The following is a 14,626-nucleotide window of genomic DNA, read 5'->3' on the forward strand; positions in this document are numbered from 1 at the left end:
AGTGCAAAATGAAAATGCAGGGCATTTTGTTCAAAAGGTATTAAACATGTCAAGAGGGGAAAAGCAGAACATTCAACCAAGCACGGGGCCCTTCTGAGAGCAGGACATTGTGTGACTACACCCATGAAGTTGGCCCTGCCAATGGCTCATATAATTCTTCAGCGAAGGCTCCTCTCAAACCAGAATCCCTGGGAGTCAACCCATAGATTGGGTCCCCTGATTTGGAGGAGAGGAGAGGGAGGTAAAGAGTGGGAAGAGGACAGGGTTCTATCCCCTTCGCTGTTCCTAACTCCAACACCCATATGTTTTCACCTCCCAATCCCAACCTGGACCACCCTCAGGCCAGCATCTCTCAGCTTTCCCTCTTGTCCCCTGGCTAATGGACAGACATGCTTCTAAGACCCCCAAAGAGGGGCTAGCCTGGGAAGGGCTAGCCTGCAACCCTGCTCTCTGGATTCATGATTGCTCAGCTACATTTCTTTGCAGGCTCTATGGGCAGCTAAGGAAACTGACTTCCCAGCAGACCCTGTCAGCACGGCCCAAAGTCCATCCTGGAGCCAGGCTGTCACCTGACTAGGCAGGAAGTGCCAGCCTGTCCCCAGGGAGGAACCAGCAACAACCAGGCTTGGGACAGCAGCCCCCGGACCCTCCAGTTTGCCCCTTCAGTTTTTGGAAAGCCCAGGACCACCCCATGTTGCTCCCATACCCATCCAACCCCCGCCCCACCCTCCACCTTGGGAGACCTGCCTCCCACAGGCTCCAACTTTCTCCCTGCTGGGCTTGGCCTTCTCCCCACAGACTCCAGCCTGGGCAGTCAGGACAAGGTGTGGCTGAATCTCCCTCGTTTTATACGGACACCAGGAAGGGAAAGAGCCTGCGTATCACACAGCCAGGGGTGGGAGCACCTGTGGTTTCCCTCAGTGCTTAGACCAACTGGAAGGGAGTTGGAATTTTGGTAGAGGGCGGGGCAGTTCTACAAAGTTGAAGATGTTGAAAGATTAATAGTATTCCTATTCCATGGACAAAAAAGGCTAAGGAGAGGTGGAGTGAGTTGCCAACAGTCACACAGCTACCTCTGGGCAGAGGTGGAATTTAAAACTGATTCGTGTTCATGTGTGTTTGTATATATGTGTGTGTGTTTCCTAATTGAGCACCTGCTTTGGACCAGGCACCCTTCCCCATCCAAGCTACTTTCAAGAGTTGGCAGTCAAGACCCTGGAAAAGGGGAATATTTATCCTGGGACCACAGCTGGGTCCCCAGACACCTCCAGAAATGTTCTGCTTAACTTTGGAAGCACTGGCATGTGCTGATCTGGGGAAAGGGTCTGCAGCTTTACCCAGATTCTCAAAGGGGTTCCTGTTTCAGAGTGAAATCTAAGAATCTACCCTTTGATCCTTTTTAGAGGGAGGAGAAAATAGAAAGGGGTTCCTTGCATCAGATGCCCTCCCTCTCCCCCGTCCCTAGACTGGGGGTGGGGGTGTGGGGAGAAACCTGCAGGTCCCATTCCCACAGTGTGCATTCCTGTGTCCCCTACTGTGTGGCTCCGGGCATCTGTGGCAGCATGTTAACACATCAAACAACCTCCCTGCCGAGGTCTTCTTTGATCCTCCCAGCATCCCTTAGAATCAGGTCCCAAGCCTAAATCCACCCATTTTCCCTGCTGGGTTGAGAGTTGAGATAACCCCAACGTGTTATTGGTGTGTGGCTGGAATCGTTGGAGTCTTGAGGGCTCCCCGTTCTGAGTTGGTGCCAGCTCCTAGGAGGCTGAGGAAGGGAAGATATGAGAGAGAGGAGGTGGAAGAGGAGAGAGAGCAGGGAGAGACACGAGAGAAAGGAAAAGTATCTGTTGCCACTGCCCAGTCTTCAGTGTGGAATGAATTCCGATTCCCTTTATTATTTCAGCAATTACCTCCTGAGACCAGCTCTGTGCTCCAGGCTTCCAGGTTGGCCAGCTATTCTGTGATCAGGTTGTCACTTTCCTAGCTGTTCCCGGTATAGAAACGTGGTTTCCAAACTTTTTCTTTTAGCATTGGAACTTTTGTTTTTCACCTCAAACAAAACCTACCTACATTGTATCTGAGAGACAAAATGGATAAAAGCAATGTTTTTATAAGTACAAATTTATTTTGTAACTCAAAACTTACAACCTTTTCTCACCACAAAATAAATCAGTGAGAAGAACAATGATGACCTTTTGAAGGACTAAAAATTTGAACCCCTGAGTTATAGGTGATGTCGATGGTTTTAACTGAGAGCCAGCATTCGATTTACTTCTTTGGCAGTTTTACTCAATAATTAGAAAATATTGTGCCTCATTGACAAGCAGGGGCAAGTGGCAAGAGTCTTTACAATTTGGTAGATATATATGTCAGGAGAAGTTTTAGTTTGAGGTCTGCACAGAATTGAGTTATGCAGCCAGCTCAGCTTAATAGTGTGTCAAAAGTTAGCCTGACCTGGTTCTCTTTGCAGTCCTGTCACTAACTTGCTGGGTGTCCCTGGGCAAGACACTTGTCCTCTCTGGGCACCAGCTTCCCCATCTGAACATCAGAGGATTTCACCGAGGAAGGAGTGCGTGTGGAGGTATTTGAGTGTGCTGGGGTATTGGGGGTGGGGTGCAGCACACATATGCAGAAGCTTCATTACTCACCCTCACCATCCCAGTGCTGGGCCTGAAGAAGGGGCCACAAAACCACTGAACTACCCAAGTTCGAAGGCAGAGGCGTGTTGCCATGGACACATGCTTTGTTTCCCAACTGTCTGGCTGCATCTGACAAGCACAAAAAGCTGAGCCAGATGGACACTGACCTAGGTGGAGAGAGCAGGGATTTCCTGACCCCAAGCTCCACAGGGCTCACTGCTCTCCAAGAAGAGGGGTTCAGTTCTCACCCCCAAAACGGGATGACCATTCTGGCCTGCCAGCTGATAAGGCTTTGTGTAGGGGCTGCTAGGTGGGGCCCTCAAGGTGTTTACAGACACCCACTTCACCAGTCCTGGACAGCAAGCCTGGCCCTCTGCCCAAGGGCAGGGCTCGGAGGGAAACACCCACACTGAGGGCTTCTGGAAGCTGGAGGAAGGGCGAAGATGTGTGGGCAAAGCTCCCTACACATGATCAGAGGGAAACAGCTGGATGTGGATTCTCAGAGACACCCTCTACCCCTGCTATCCACACAGGGGCCTACACAAACACACTGAGACACAAACAGGTTGACACACCCACATGCACACCAGTTCACACTGGCACAACCTGATATACAAATACACACAGCAAAACACAAACCCAGATACAAACACACATCTAGATAACTGTAAACATTCAGATACACTAAGATAGAGTGACATCTAAACACATATAAACACACATACTGAAACACAAACTCGTGCACAGGGGCCGGCCGAGTGGCTCAGTTGGTTAAGAGCTCACTCAAGAGTTTGAGCTCTGAGCAACAGCGGTTCGATGCCCGGCCCAAGCTGAGCAGCCGCTGAGCTGCCAACTGGTGGCAGGATGGCTCAGCTTAAAAACAAACAAACAAACAAACAAAAACACAAAAAAAACTCGTGCACAGATGTCACACACACAATTATACTCAGACAGGCAGATACACAAACACACATGGATACACAAATGCACACATTCCCAGATGCACACAGACATCCATTGATACAAAAACACACACACATATTCACCCACCCATAAACCAGAGAGAGATACAGAAGGCCTTGTTACACAAATATAAAGAGACAAACAGTTACAAGTAGAAACACAGTTATACAAATATAACACAAGCAAGAGGCAGAGAAGAGAAGGGAACGAATACTCCGTAGGGGTCAGGACGCATGAAAGGAGTTTTATCTGTAGGATCTTTTTAAAAGCCTTCCAACAACCTGTGCAGTTGGTAGTGTAGCCCTACTCTTTACCAATGTGGTAACGTAGGCTACACATGCCTATAAACCCCTCAAACCATGCAGAACTAAATTGGAGAAAATGTGAAAGTGCCTCTGCACACAGGTTCCCCACCCCCACCCCCACCACTATTAATGTGCGTACTGGCAGTGTGTGCTTTTTCTATGCATTTACACACAAACAGTAAAGATACTACAAGTCTGAACATTTTCCACAAAACTAACTCAGAGAATTTAAGAAATGTGACCAAGGTCATGCAACTAGCTAGTTAGCAGCATCAGGATTGGGATTTAGCCCTGGCTCACACCAAAATGCTCTTTCTGCTGCCTCAGCCCACAGACAACCAACCACAGACAGAAATTCACCAAATGGAGGCCCAGGGGCAGGGGGAGTGCCCACACCGCTGGCCTGGAGAGGAAGGGAGGCCCAACAGGCTCTCTGCCTGATTGCTCTCTGAGTCCCTTGGGTGGCTCCCCTGGCTAAAGGCAATGTCCCTGTAAATTCCTGTTAAGGGGCAGGCATTCCTGGGATGGGAACTTTTGAATCATTGACCTCAGGTGAACACCCGGCAGGTGACTAAGTGATACACGCACAGCTCCAACCCCCAGGACTATCATATCAACTTACCCCAGTCTCCTAACCCCACTTTCTCCCTCAATCCATAGGGACCTGTTCTAAGGCTAACTCAGGACCTTATCCTTCCACTGCTTAAATCCCTTCCTGTTGTCTCCAGGATAAATCCCAGCCTCATGGCCATGTAGGGCCCTTCGCTCTCTGACCTGACCTGCCTCTCCCCATTTTTCCATTTGGCAAAGCACTTCTCTTTGAAAACCAGCTCAGATGCTCCTGAGCCTTCCCTGACTTCCCCATGCAGAACCCCTCCCCCCCCAACGCCCCACCCCTCACCCCACAGAGTTTGTCTAGGAAACATCCCCCACAGGACTTATCATCATCACCATTATGGCATCTCTACCGATAGACTCACCAGCTTCCAGGTCCTTCCCTGAGTACATCACATAATCGCCTCCCGTGATCCTTACAACAGCCCTGAAGAGGTAAGTATTGTCCCATTTTACAAATGATTAACTGGAGGCAGACCCAGAGAGGTGAAGTCCCTTCCTCAAGGTCTGATTTTCTCAGTCCTTGGCCAAGCCACATACAGTCACATCATAGCACACATGTTTCCATCGCCCTCTCGGCAGCTAGAGTAGACACCCTGGAGAACCAGGACTGGCCTCCTTCTGCTCTGACTCTGGTGCCAGCACAGGCTTGGCATCGTGGGGAGGAGCTCAGTGAATGGTTGTCGAGTGGGGTACCCATCCATTTGCTGCCCCCCTGAGTGACAGAATAAGAGAGGATAGGAGAGACATGTTGGGGGGTTGAGGTACCATGTGAGGGGCCCTGCTAGCTGGGATTCCCCAGAAAGTCACTAAAGGCAAGAGTTCCCTCAGGATCTGGCTGTGATGCTCCTGGAGCCCAGCAGACCCTGCTGGGGGAGCAGATGTCTTCTGACTCCTCCACCTGTCCCTTCAGTCAAGAGCTCTCAGCCAATCTGTTATTAAATATTTAGTTTCCCACTCTGCTTAGTTTGGTGCCAGGCCCTGGAGGAGGAGACCAACAAGCAGGGGACAGGGAACTGTTTGCAGTTAATGATCACCTACCAAGTGTCACAGATTCCTCCCAGTCACCCTATAGGTTGAACTCTCAGCCCTATTTTTGCAGCTGGAGAAATGAGGCTCAGAGCGGGGGAGATACTGGTCCCAGGTCACACAGCCAGTGAGTCAGGATCCAGAGTGAGGCATCCTTCCCCTGCATCCTGACCCCATCCCCCAGCCAGGGGAGGATGTGGGCCAGGCTCAGAGGAGATGCAAGGAGGCCATTTTTAAGGTGGGGCTGCGGCTAGAATACAGCCTGCCCTGGCCAATTGTCTACAATAACAACAGCTCACATTTGTCCAGCACTTTCCCTTCCATTAGTTCATTCCGCCCTCCCCAACATCCCCTGGGGTGCCTATTATTATCTCCATTTGACAGATGAAGGATGGAAACTCTGCGAGGTCAAGTGACTTGCCCAAGATTTCACAGCCTGCGAACCGCACGCAAAGCAGAGGTAAACTTTTGGACCCTAATCTTCCCCTGGGTCTCCCTGCTACCTCCATGCTGCCCCGAGGGGGCTCTCTAAAACACAAATATGAGCTTCTAATTTTAAGGACGGGGCCAGTCTCTGTCCTCTCATACCTCATACTGCTGCACTTTTTGCTGATTCCTCAGCTTTCCCTGACTTACTCACCCTTTAAGCTCCTACTCAGCCTACAAACGCCAACTCTAATGCTACCTTCTCTAGGAAGGCTTCCTGAGTTGGCTTCCTCCATACAAACCTCTAATAGAGCAATTATCTTATTATATTTAATTGTTTGTCTCCCTCGCCAGACTGTGAACTCCTAAAGGGCAAAAACAATCATTTTTCAACTCTGTCTTCCCTGCACATAGCTTTGCATTCTCAGTAAGTACTTGTTGAACAAATGAATGACATCCCTGGGCGCTGGGCCTGGTGGAAGATGAGGAGGCAGTAACAGAAATAGGGGCATCAAGAAAAGAGGCTAGTGTTTGGAGAGGAAAGAGAAGGGATGAGATTTTGCTTTCGGCCTTCTGGAGTCTGAGGTGCCACTAGGACATCCAGCTGGACATGCCCAGTAGGGAGGAGTTGGGGGTGGGGTGGGATGGGGAGGAAAACCAATCAGGAAGAAAGAATGTGCCAGACTCAGTGCTGAAGGCATTATATCATCCAATCCAAGGAGGTACATATCAACCCATTTGATGGAGGACAAAGTTGAGGCTCAGAAAAGTAAGTTAAGTTATCCAAAGTTACACAGCTAGTAACAGCAGAGCCAGGATTTGAAGCTAGGTCCGTATGATGCCCAAGTCCATGCACATAATCCCTCCTCCATACAGTAGACTAGGAAAGACTAAGTTTATAGAACACTGTTAAGGTGGATAGAGGAAGCTGAGATCAGAGCAAGAACTAACTATCCAAGAGATAGAAGGGGAACCCGCAGGATGGTGGTTGAGGCCAAGAAAAGAGCTCCAAAGGGCTGGCTGAGTGGTTCAGTTGGTTAAGAGCTCACTCAAGAGTTTGAGCTCTGAGCAACAGTGGTTCGAGTCCCGGCCCGAGCTGAGCAGCCGCTGAGCTGCCAACAAGTGGCAGGATGACTCAGCTAAAAAATAAAAAAAAATAAAAGAGCTCCAAGAAGGGTTGGGCAGCAGTGCCTATTGTCCCTGAGAGATCAAGATAAGTTGGGTGAGGGATTTGGCAACTAAGAGGCAACCTTCCAGAGGTCTGCTTCCATGTGCTTCGAGGAGTCAGTAACAGGACCTGCCCGAGTGGAAGGTGAAGAAGTGGATGGAGGTCATTGGCTAGGAAGAGGAGAAAACAAGGAAGGAAGGGAGCACCCTGTGGGCATGTGGGCCTAGGAAGGAGGGGCAAATGGGTTTAGGCTGGCCGGGAAATATTGGGGAAGAAATGCAAGCAGGTGGGAGGAGGAGGGGCGAGCAGTTGAGCATTTTAGGTTGAGTAGGTACCTGGTACCTACGACTTGACTCGAGGACACCCTCGACCTTTTCCTTGACAGCCCCAACATTGTCCCTCCTCTGTCCCATCCCCATCTTGCAAGCCAAGCCAGCTATCTTCATTCCTCCTTTCCTCGTCTTCCCCCACCCACCCTCTACCAATCCCCAGAAATTGTTCAAGACCAGCCACCCCCACCTCCAATCTGCTGTCTCACCCTCCCTGGCCCAGCCTGGTGAGGCAGGCAGGGAGGAGTTTCCAGGCAGGAAAGGGCTGAGTCACTCGGCCACACATCTGGTCTCAGATCTTGATACCCAGCTGGAAAGGGCAGGAAGGAAGAGCGCTCCTCCCCCACAAGCTCTCCTTGCCAGTCCTCATGTTACCAGCTGTGTGGGGCAGGCTGGGAGAGGAACATCCCTGTCATGTTAACAACCAGGATTTGCTGGGCTGCTTCACCCCCTCCAGCCGGGGTCCTTTGCTTCTGTGATTGCCTTTAATGCTCAGAACAGCCCTGAAAAGTAGGGTTTGTCACCTCCATTTCACAGGTGAGGAAACAAGTAGCTTGGGCAAGGTCACACAGATTTGGGAGCTGGTCCGTTGGTGTCCCCATCCCATGCTCTGGGCACACAGGAGGGGCTGGTGTTTGGAGACAGTGGCCAAGAGCTGAGGGGCTTAGGCATACCAATGGAGGATGACTGCCAAAGCTGGGTTGGGGGAAGCACTAGGCCCGTGCTGCTGCCACACTGGTCCTTTCCCAGTCACAGTGGAGTGAGGACTCTCCTTCCTTCTCCAACCCCCTGCTCTACCCCTGATGTTGTTGGCTCAGCTATGAGCCACCCCTACCACCTTCCTCATCATCTTTCATCCTCTCCTCTCCATGCTGAGAGGAACAGCAGGGGCCTTGGCAGGAGGGGGCCTGCCATCGTGCATGCTGCTGGGGCACAGTGTTCCCATTGTCCTGAGCAGAGGGAGGTGTCCAGGTTCTGGGGAGAGGCGGGGTGGGGGGGTCATGCCAGGGCCTCTGCTCTCTCCCCATGCTGCTCAGCAGCCTTCTCTGGGGCTCAGGCTGTTTTCTCACACAACATCCAGTGTGACAATGGGCAAGTCACTTCCCCTCTCCCAAATGGGGCTTCCCACATATATTATACAGAAGATCATGCAAGTCAGCATTCTTCCATAGACCCAGACCATCCCTAGTATTAACTTTTGGTTTATTTAATTGTATTTAATGTGGCTGGAGTCACAGCTGTGCCACTTGCTGTGTGACCTTGGGGCAAATTTCTGGACTTCCCTAAGTCTTGGGTTTATCCTCCTTAAAATGGGAATAACAATAATACCACCTCCCTCCCAGAGTGGTTGTCAGGGTTGATTTAGATACTTGCCTAAAGCAGGTAGCATATAGTGTTTTCTTTGTTGTTTTGTTTTTTTAAAAGCTAGTATTATTATTAAGGGATTTCTGACTACAAAATGAATTCATGTTCTGCATTCATGGTGAATGCAGAAAAGCAGAGTCATAAATAAAAATCACCTGTAATTCCACCCAGAAGGACTTTTTTGTGATGATTTTCTTACACAGAATAGAACTGCCTTCCCTCACCCTCCAGGGGAATGAATGACCCATGTGTTTCCAGGCTGGGCATGTGTTGTTGAGGGTGGATATAATCTGCATTTTCTGCATCCTCGCTGGACCTCAGTTCCCTGTCTGGAAAGGAAAGGGTTGAACTGATCATGGAAGACAGGGTTTAATTTCACATGCCAACTGCCTCCTCAGATGAAGTGGCTCCGGACTCAGAGTGCCATGATCAATTAATCATGTCTGTCAGGGATGCAGAAAGGGGTAGTGGCAGTATGTGTAGCCTGCATAGCCCATGGGTAGAGTCTAAGAAATCTCTAAGAACCACTTCAGATTTTAACATTCAAGGTACCTTTCCCCCTTCTCATTCTACTCCCTCCCTGTTCCAGATCCTGGCTTCCTCTGGGGAATAGGAAGGGACTCTTTGCCTCTTCTCCCACCTCGGGCCTGTCCTAACCATACTTATGGGGTCTAGCTCCCAAACTAGCTCCTACTTAATGTTCTGCTTCATTGTACCTTCTCTGCAGAGCCCAACTCAGGCTCTCCTCAAGTCAGGATTGGAACAGGGGAGCTGGGGAGGTGGTCAGGTTTGAGTGTTTTCCCAGCTAAGAAGGAAGTATGCAAATAGCATGCATACCAGCAGCCATTCCTTACCAGACCAACCGAGGACATTTGAATATTAAATGATCCCATGCAAATGAATGCAAATGAGCACCTCCTCTCTTATTAGCAGCCCCTTCAGCCCTTTGGGCAATAGGTCCTTGGCCCAGCCTGAGTGGATGGATCCAGTGTCAAGATATCCCTTCCAGTAGGTGAGAAAGTGGCATGAGGGATCTGTGAGGGGAACCTGGGCTCACTCAGTAAGGGGACAGAAACGCAGAGCTATGGACTCTCTAGGGATGGGGGGGTGGGCTCAATCAATGGGGAGGTCCTCTGTAAAAGAGATGGGGACTCAGTGATGAGGAGGGTGCTGGAGGGAGGGAGTCCACTGAGGGGAAGAAACCTCAAGGACCTGAGGTGTGGTCTCACTACGCATCCCCCCCCCCCCCGCCCTGCTCCCAGTCCTGGAAGCTTGCCAAGGGTTTTAACCATCCCAGGATTCCAAATGCCTTTCTGGAAGCTGTGTCCAGCCTACAGGACCCCAGAGGTGGGAGGAAACTCCTGGGAAATAAGAAAATTTGGGAAAGGCTCTCTCACCCTCCATGGTCCCAGGCCAGGTCTCCCTCTCACTAGCTCCCAGGGACTCACTTCCAGCCCCCATCCCTTTACTGAGCCTCCTTTTCCCTCGCTGAGCCCCCATTCCTCTTGCTGAGCCCCCATCCCCCTCACTGAGCCCCAATTCCTCATTGAGACCCCATTTCCCTCACTGAGCCCCACCCCTCCCTGATTTTGTCTCTCCCTAATCAAGCCTTGTTGGTAAACCTTCACTTCCCAGATGAGGCACTTGAAACTGCAGCCTTGGGACCAGGGCTGTGTCCACCCAGTCTGTGGCCATAGCCATACAGCCACAGCCTCATCTTCATTGTGGCACAAGGCACAGGTTGTGAGATGGAGGAGCCAGAGGCAAAGGGATCAGTAATAGCCTGGAAGGACAGCCCAGCTAAGGGCCATCTTGGTCAGCTTCCATGGTGGCTCTGGGCCTGCTCTGCCAGCGGAATGGATATTGAGATGATGCCACAGGCAGAGAGGCAGCTTCCCCTTCTGCCTGCCAAGACTCAAGCCAGGCACTGGAACACAAGAGCAGGCATTGGTCCCACCCTGATCCCCTGAACAAGAGCTGCACTGTGCACACCCCTCACATCCCCCCCACCCGGCCCCTCAGGCCAGCACAGGGTCAGGCAGGGCCACCCATAGAGGCCAGAAACAGGACACTCAAGCAGGGAGGGAGCAAGGGACAGAGGCTATGAGTTCCAGGGTCAGGGATATACAGTCAGACCTGCAGGCAGAGACAGGTTGCGTGCTCACACCCCTGAGTCTGGAGTGGCAGGGGTGGCTACCAGCTGTTCTAGACATCTCCAGAACGCAGAGAAGCAGATTTATGTGGGGAAACCCCAGCCCAGAAGCAGAGAAGCAGGAAGGTTTGAGGTGACGGTGACACTGGAGTGCCTTGGACAAGGACCCAGGGATCATAGGCCCCATTGCACAGCCACAGCCTTCATCAGAGCCCAAGGCTCCTTAGCTGACTTCACTCACTTGACCATCAACACAGTCGCTGCAGCTCAACCCTGCCAGCCGTGTGTCAAGAGATGAAAAGGCACTGTCCCCAACTTCATGGAAATAGCTGAAATCAGGGTCTGGATTCCAGGGAGCTATTTATGCCTAAGTGCCTACCTTGCCCACAGTCCTTTCTAATGGTTTCTTAGGTCACCATACTCTGAACCGAGTGACCAAACTGCCCTGCCACTAACTGGACCAGAGGTGGGCCTGGCTCTCACAAGGTTGGCCAGTGGCCCATGAAGTGGTCTGGCTGGAAACTGCCCTCTAGGAATCAGATTCACTGAACCAAGTAGATCCTCTCTCGGGGAGTAAGGGAGTGACACAGAGAAAGCTGTGAGCAGGGGCAGGAGGCCTCAGGAGCCAAGCACAGCAAGGACACTGGCAGGCAGGTTGTGCAGGAAGAAAGAAATGAAGGCCCAGAATGACGAAGACTCTGTGACCACTAAGCATCAGACTTGGAAGCATCATGCACCTGCAGTTGTGGCAAAGATGAGACATCCAAGTCAGCGGGGCTGTTCTGCTTCCGATCATCTGTGGGGATGCTATGAGGCCTGGAGATGAGCAGCACCCTCCCTGTTGTCCTTACTTCCCCAAGGAGCCTCAGGACAAGCCTTGTCTTTCGAAGCACTTGGGTGAGTGTTTCTCTGGTCCTTGTCTCCCCACACAGCCAAATAAACCCTGCCTCTCACATCCCCGCCTGTCTGGCCTCGTATTAGCAGACCCCACTGAGGGATCCAGAGGAAGCCACAGACAGCAGCAAGAACCCTGGACTTAAAGTCCAAAGGTGAGATTTAAGTCCTGCGTTTGCCGTGCATCTGCCTCTCAGAGCCTCACTTTCCTTATCAGAAAGATGAGAGGAAAGCCTGTTGCCCTAGAGCAGCAGTTCTCAACCTGTGGGGCGCGACCCCTTTGGGGGTTGAAGGACCCTTTCACAGGGGTCGCCGGATACTCTATGTGGGCGTATCTGCATGTGGGCCTGGAGATGGATAGAGGAGCGGTGTCTCGGTTCCTAAGACCATCGAAAATATGTGTTTTCCGATGGTCTTAGGGGACTCCTGTGAAAGGTGGAGAACCGATGCCCTAGAGGATGTTGGAAAAATAAAATTAGACAGTGGGTGAGACAAGCCCAGTTCAGCCTCCCCCAGGGGTTCACACCCTTCACACTCCCTCTGGCACCTTGTCCCATTTTCATTGCTTCTATCCCTATTCCAGAAGGACATCGGGAACTTCCAATAGTCTGGGACCTTTGTTCTAACTAGATTCCCTCAGGCTGGGTTGGGGGCTCTAGACACCTCCCCCAGAGCCTGAGGTTCTGATCTAAAAGAAAAGCCTCAAGGGGACAGAGATCAGTGGATGGTGGAATTTCAAATACTTGTGACTAGCCAGTGGGGAGGTTGCTCAAACCTGGGCCCACTTAATCACGTTGTCCCTAAGCTCAGTGCAAGGGCGGGGGCCCCGGGGTAGGGAGCCGGACTCCAGTTAAAACAGGAAGTCCTGCCAGGCTGGTGGGGCTCACATGAGACTGTGTCACCTCGGCTCTGGGTGTGATGCCACATGAGAACTGTCTCAAGTCACTTTTTCTCATTTTTTACCATGTCTCATCATCTTTCCATCTTGGAGACTAGCTGCCAGTCAGCCCTGGGCTGACTGCCACCTCCCCCCTACCCCAACCTGCCTCTGCCCCTAGTAGCAAGATATCTGGAACTAGAGAGATCTGGGTTGGAATCCTGAGTCGGCTACTTTCTGACTGTGTGACACTGGACAAGCTGCCTCACCTCTCTGAGCAAGACTGGAGTGAATGAAATGACAACATGGGAATGGCCAAGCAAGTGGCTGGGGCGATTCCTCAAATATCAGTTCCCTTTCTCCTTCCCAGGTGCAGAGCCCTGGCCTAGGACCATTGAAGGGGCTGGAGGAGGCCAGAGATCCTGTCCTGAGCTTTAGGAGTCATGGGATCAAGCACACATGCCCACCATGTGACCTGCAGCAGGTCACTGCGGGATTTGAGCCTCATGTTTTCATTTGTCAAAGGGGGGTACAATGGAACACACTTAGCTAATATTAGGTCCCCGTTCTCTGATCATAGAAGGCTGCCTGGAGGAAGGGACTGAGAATCCCTTTAGGTGGAAGAGGGCAAACTGGACAAGAGAGGGACTGCCCTTTAAGGCAGGAGGCTTGGGGGTGGGCAAGGATGGTAGGAAGTGAGTCAGCTGAAGGGGGGAGCACAGCGCTGGGCTTTTCTGAAGGGTGGGGCAGGCTTTATACCTCCAACAATTGGGTCAGTTGGAGGAGCTGCTCAAAGGATGTGGACTCACAAAGGTTCAGACCTATTCTGAGAGGATCTGTGAGGGACACACAGAGTCACACACACACACTTGCCCACGTGGTCACACAAAGACACTCTAGACACACACATTCACATACTCCTTACACTCAGGGGCATTCACATAGTCACCCACAGATGCAAAGACACACTCAGAGACATTCACAAACTCACCCACAAGCATTTTTACACTCAAGTGAAGCCACACAAAGGCACACATTCACACACACACTCCTGTACACAACATCCACACAGGCAAAACGGCAAACACTAAAACACACACTTGTATACTCAAGTACGTTTCCACAGACACCAACAGCAAACAACCACACACAGTCTTGCACACCTAGGACATCAGCACAGAGGCACACACAAAACGTACTCAGAGACATTCACACATTCTTGCACACAAGCTTACACACTTGAATACATCCTCACAAAGACACGCACTTATTCGGTACACACTCCTGTATACTCTGCAACATTCACAGCCGTTTGGTCAGGTACACTCACACACACAATTTCCCTCACCCACCCCTGCAGGCATTCCCCACCTCTCCAACCAACTAGGCTCAATTCTTTCTCCCCACCCACTTCCCACCGTCCTCTGGGGCCTCTGGGACCTCCCTCTGGAGCTGGGGGAGGGGATGGGAAGGGTTCGCCCTGCTGATGTGGCAACTCACTCACCTGCAGCCTGGCCCCACCCTCCACTGGGAAAGGCTTAAAGGAGCAGGAATCCCAAGCACTGACCTCACCTGGTCTCTGCTCTTGTTTCCCAAATGGAGAAAGTGAGGCTCCGAGAGGGGTCGGACAGAGGATGGGACTCGAACCCAGGACTCCAGTGCTAGGAGTGGCGTGGGGAGATGTTCATTCTGTAAACAGGGAAGACTGGGTTCCAGGCTCACCTTCTGCCTGCCTGGGCTGGCTGCCTGTCGAACCTGCTCCTTTTCACTGTTCCCAACCTTTCTAACAGGCACTCCCATCCTCTGGCAGTCCCTGTCTCCATAGCCACCATAGCCAACACCATAGGTCCTCAGACAGAAATCT

Source organism: Hipposideros armiger, unplaced genomic scaffold (assembly GCF_001890085.2).
Source record: "Hipposideros armiger isolate ML-2016 unplaced genomic scaffold, ASM189008v1 scaffold_10, whole genome shotgun sequence".
NCBI classification, from domain to species: domain Eukaryota; kingdom Metazoa; phylum Chordata; class Mammalia; order Chiroptera; family Hipposideridae; genus Hipposideros; species Hipposideros armiger.